Raw genomic sequence first — 6,140 nt, forward strand, 5'->3', positions numbered from 1 at the left:
AGGGTGGCATAAGGAGGATTTGGCTAACAATGCACGAGATAAGAACTACAAAGGACATATGAGTGGCAGTGTATGGAGCAGCCATACCCACAGGACTGAAATGAAGGTGAGGACCTCACTGGAAATAGCATGACCTCAGTTCACTGGGTGTCAGGGAAGTTTTCTGAGGTGCCACACTCTGGAATTCCCTCCCGGGAGCGCTGGGGGACATGGCTCCAGGAGAACTGACCTGCCCTCTAACAAGAGGTGCCGTATGCTGATGCTCACTGGGTAGAGCCTAGGACTGCAGAAGCCAGCAAGAACATACTGCACCCAGAAAATGAGGCTCTTTTTTCCTCCAGCACCCCACTGCCAACATTCTCTACTGACAAAGGTTTCCAGCAGGCCAAAGGCAAAGCAGCTTTAGTTCATAGACAAGCCAATGGAGGCTGATTTGGCACTGAGAGATGGTGAATGACGGATGGGCACAAAGTAGTTATGGGATTTTCTTAAATATTCATCTTGAAAAACTCCCATCCGTCATTGACTTTATTCTGTTATGCTTAAATAAAGTGTAGTCAGAGAGGGAGGAAGCCATGTAGTAGACAGGAAGTTCTTCAAATTCTATAAGTGACAGAAGACTACTCGAAATTTGAAAAGAGGGGGTAGAATGTCTCATCAGTAGAAGAAGTTCTTTTTGGTTTTAAATAAATTTTTGAAGATGAAAATTTGGTAGTCTTTTGAATCTGAAGGATTTCAAGGAACTATATGAACTATGATCAAAAACTTCAGTGAATGTTTAATTCTTTTTTAAATACTAAAATAAAAGACGTATTACCATAAATCCCTCTCAAAATTCTCCCTGTTACTTTGAACATATTTATCCCACCACTTTTATAACCTTCTGAAACAGTTCTGGAATTCCTCTTGTGTAGTATCTTTAATTGCATAGTCACAGCTTCCTACGTGTCCCAAATCTGTTTAAAATGTTTGCCTTTTGTCATAGGCGTGGGGTTTATGCAAGATGAATAATACAATATAGGACACACTTTACTATTTATTTATTTATACCAGCGATCTAACTCAGTACCTTGTGCTTGCCAAGCAGGCACTTATTCCACTGAGCTATATCCCTGGTCCACAGATTATTCTATAATGAATCACCCAAACAATCATACAAAGAGTGCAGGAAATCTCTCTGTGTACTAAAGATGAAAGAATCCACCTGAAAAAAAAAAAAAATCCACCTGAATGCCTGGATCCTAATATCCTGCATGAGTCCATCTGAAGACCTAGAGCCCATAACAATGCCTCCCAGGAGTCCAACTGGGGGTTAAGAGCCCACAAGAATGTCTGATGCAGGCCTGTTTCCTGGATCTGGGCTGGCAAGGCCCAAAGGTCAGGTGTGGAATATAGAAGTCTGTGCCAGTGGGATGAAGGATCTGTGTTAGCAGGCTGTGGGATCTGAACTGGAGCCAGGAAGCAACGCTCAAGGTGAGAACCACAGCACCCCTGAAAAGTACCACAGCCGTCCTCAGCAACAGTGAGGTCCTGAGCGTCTCCAGTGATGAGGAAAGCCATGTTCCCATCACGAAAGCCAGCATGACCAGCTTCTCCAGGAGACTGAGCAGTGCACCATCTTGCCCTCAGGAGCCAGGAAGTGATGCTCAAGGTAAAGACCAGAGCACTCACAAAATGAACCATAGTTATTCTCAGCAATAAGGAAGTCCAGAACTCCTCCTCTGACCAGAACAGCCAAGTTTATCAGGAAAGCCAGCATGACATGACAAGGTCCCCCAGCAGAATAGCCCAAGACACAGCCAGCAGCTTCTGTAACTCCAACAGCTTCTCCAAACAGCTTCCTGAACCGCCTCCCAACAGCTTCTCCTGTTCTGCCTCTTATGCTGTCGGTGACAACCCACAGATGGGCCTCCATACCCAGCACGACCCTCATTCAGTTCAGCTGAGTGTAAGAAGTTGATCACCATTTCACTATCCGCCACACTTTCCATGGTCATTTTGACTTTGAGTAAGAGCCAGAAGTCATATAGTGCCAGGTCCAGTGAATAAGGTAGATAAGAACTCACCTTAATATCTTAATAGCCTTTGTGTCCATTGGATGGCACTTAACAGCAGCATTTACTGTACTTTTGATCACATCTTGTAAAGACACTCAGGAAAGAGGGCTTTCAGAACTGCTTCTGAAATAAGTCTGACAATGGGATACATGTGATCAAAGTCAAGAGTGTATTTTGAGGGGAGTAAGGGTGTTGATGGCAACATATTTTACTGCAATAAATTTAAATGTAAGCATTCATTGTATATCATGCTCTCACCTAACTAAGTGAATTCAGCTCTATAAATGCAGGGGAAATCATATCCAAATTTACTTTTTAAGTCAGTGTCACTCTATTTCCAGGTTGGCCAAGAACTAACTCTGCTAGCCCAGGCTGGCCTCCAATTTACAGTCCTGCCTTAGTCTCCAGAATCCTGGGATTGCAGGCATGTGCTACCATGCCTGACTTAAATTTGAATTTTATAGTGTGTTACAGACACTATGAGAAAGGCCATCAGATGTTTCTTTCTTTTTTATATGGCAATCTATTTATTGGTATAAAAGGTTTTACAGGTGGTGGTTAAGCATGTTGAAAAACAAGTATGACATACTTAACTGAGATGAATTGAAACATTTAATTCAAAGATGATATGGGCTGAGCATACCAAGGAGCAAGACTCACCAATATTGTCTCTTTTCCTACTTTTATAAAAGAACAGACAGATATCCCTACGTGCTACAGATAGCAAAGGGTAGTAATGTGTCAGCCAGTCCAGTGAGGGAGAAAAAAAATTAGGTTGTTGTTTTTATTATTGTTATTGTACTGGGGACTGAACCCAGGGCATTTGCTCAGAGCTACATCCCCAACCTGTTCATTTTTTTGTCTGTTTGTTTTGAGACAATTTCTTACTCAATTGCCAAGGCTATACTCGGAGCTCCAGTCCTTCTGCATCAGTATCCTGAATAGTGGGATTACGGGCCTGTACCACCATTCTCAGCTAAAAAAATAGATTTTATTTTCAATCAGAGAAAATTTCATACAGAGCAGTGGTTATTCAACTGCTGTAGGATTGAAAGAAGAAAATGGAGCACGAGGGCAGCCCCAAGACAACCACCATCCCTAGCTATGAGGAAACAACAGAGAAGATACGAGGCTTAGCTCTCACCTTGGAGTAAGACCTTGTGGGCCCAGAAATCAGGCCTGTGAGAGGAACTTGCTGTCTGGCTTCCTCTGAGGGGGTGAGGGGGCTTATTCTGGAGTTACTGACCAAAAAATGGGACAACACAATTAGGAACAGCACAAAGTTGAGGAAGACATCACTTGTCCCATCCTCCTCCCTTCTGATCTATCCTCTAGGGCCTCCTAATTGCAGAATCCAACCAACTATTTACTGGCAAAGAACTCTGGGAAGTGTAACCCACACAGTTCCAGTCCTAGCACCACAAAGCAGCTGTGAAGTGGTATTGAGACATGATAGGCAAATAATCTGCCAGCTAAGCTAAGAAGTGGACATTACTAATTTCTTCCACCCTTTGGGTTTGGTCTGTCCATATGAGATCACAGGAAGAAGTCAGCATTGCTGTGCACCACAGCTGGAGGCAGTGCTATGGGTGACGGCAGTGTCCTTACCGTGCCGTGAGGTGCCCAGGACTCTCTTGACCCTCTACAAGCGGAAGCCGCTGTAAGGAAGTGTGCAGTATTTAGCAGGCTGAGAGTAGTGTAAACTTGGGACTAAGCTGATAGCCAGCAGATAAGCTGGAACCAGGCCAGCCTGCTGATGGGAAAGTCAGTGAATACAAGAGCCTGGGGTTTACCTTGGGGAGGTGTCACAGTCATCCTTCTTTAGGTCACTCACCTGTCCCTTCTTGAGGAGTAGGCTCTTACTTTCTATTCAGTTTCTTTTCTAGGTGTATACCTCAAGTACCAATCCCCGTCTCATTGAGCTCCATGTGCTGTCTCCCCTAGTCACACCTATTAAATACTTGCTCTTGGGGTGTTTGTTTGTTTTTAATGCTGAGCTGTATCCCCCACCCATTTTACCTATGTATTTATTTATTTTTGAGATAACATCTCACTAAGTTGCCAACTCACTCAGGCTGGATTCAAACTTGTAATGTTCTTTCACTCGGACTCCCAGTGTGCTGGGATTATAGGCATGCCCCACTGTACCCAGCTAGATCAGGTTTGGATTAGATTTAAACAGGGACAATGCTACCAATGTAGTCCACACTGGCCTTGAACTCCCTCTCTTGCCAAAGCTGACCTCAAACTTCTAGGCCTCCTGCCTCAGCCTCCTCTCAAGCCCTAGGATTACAAGCCTGTGCCAGGATGGCTGCTCCATAGCTCAGAAGCAGGTATGAGATGCATCTTGTTCATTGTGTTCTCAGGAGTGGCAACAGAAAGCCCCTCTCCCCAGAATGTTTATTTCAAAGCTCTGGAAAGTAGGGGCCAGGGAGGTGGCTCAGGGGAATAAGTGCTTCCCTGGCAAGTGCAGGGACCTGAGTTCAATCCCCAGTTCCAAAAAAAAAAAAAAAAAAAAAAATAGAACTGGAAAGAAAACATTGAAACAAGTAGAAAACTCATTTTTCTCATTTTACCGCTATTGTGTTTTATTCTCTTGCCACTCTATGGCCCACTTTTACATCCAAGATTATTTATGGAAAAAGATTTTTTTTTCTGTGTTTAGAACAGGGTCTACAGGGGCTCACTACACAGATCAGGCTTGTAGTGATTCTCCTGTTTTCAGCCTCCCAAGTGCTGGGATTATAGGTGTGCGCCACCATGCCCAGTCTCAATCACTGTCTCAGCGTGCCCCAGGATTGGGCCAGCACGGTCCACCAGGCATCAAACCCTGTTCGCTGCACTCTGCCTAAGCAGGCACTTTAGTCCACTGAGCTATTGGGCTGGCCCTTTATGGAAAAAGTTTTACAAAAATGGACAACCAGGAGACTGAATATGTTGTTTGCAAAGTTACACGTATTTACCTAGAAGATAATACTAGATAAACTGATTATATTACCAGACTAATCAGCCTAAATATGTTAACTGTTTTTGCCAATTGAGAAAAATGAAGCCTGTTAACACTACCTGAATTAGTTAGAAACAGTAGTGCAAGAAAATGTTATTCACTTTATGTACCTTGTAGGTCTGAAGGCAAATACTGTATATATAAGTTTGACTTTTTATTTAAAATACTTATACATTTTATTTAGCTTTATAATACTTTTACCAGGGAATAATTTGCATTCCATAAAATCACATTTTTAAAGTGCACAGCGTTAGGGTTTTAGTATTTTCACAGCGCTGTGCAACTGTTACTATTGTTTAATTTTAGAACAGTTTCAGCTCTCCTCAAAATCCCTACTGATTATGCAATGGTCACTCTTCACGCCTCCCACTTCCCAAGCCTCTCTACTCTCTGTCTACATAGATGTGTCTATTCTGGATCCTTGTCATTATTATTATTGTAGTTATTATTATTATTATTATTATTATTACTTGGATTAAACCCAGGGATGCTCTACCACTGGGATACATCCCCAATCTCTTTCGTTTCCTTTTGAGTCAGAGGCTAAGTTGCTCAGTCTGGGCTCAACTTTCAGTCCTCTTACTTCAGCCTCCCTGAGTGCTGTCACACACGCAGTTGAGTATTTGTATTATGAAGAGATTCATACATGCGGTCGTTTGTGCCAAGCTTGTTTCATTAATGTAGTGTCTTCAAGATTGATCCATTTTATGCCATCTATTAGCACTCTTTAATTTTTATTGTTAGCAAAATTATGTATTTTAGATATATATTGTGTGTATCAGTCAATTGATGGATATTTAAGGGTTTTTTTTTTTTCCATTCTTTTTAATAGCCCCAAACTGGAAACAACTCAAATATCATCAGCAAAATATTTTCATTATTTTGTTTATGGAGATAGTTTTATAGGTTATATAGTTTTATTGATTTTTTTATCAAATTATATGGCTTAATACAATATATGGGGTTAGTTATTTGTTAAAACTGTTAAAGTGGGCTGGTGAGATGGCTCAGTGGTCTAAAGCACCTACTTAGAACAAGCTTAGCAAAGCACAGGGACCGCGGTTCAATCCCCCAGC

This window comes from Octodon degus, unplaced genomic scaffold (assembly GCF_000260255.1).
Source record: "Octodon degus isolate 3935 unplaced genomic scaffold, OctDeg1.0 scaffold00227, whole genome shotgun sequence".
Lineage (NCBI taxonomy): Eukaryota > Metazoa > Chordata > Mammalia > Rodentia > Octodontidae > Octodon > Octodon degus.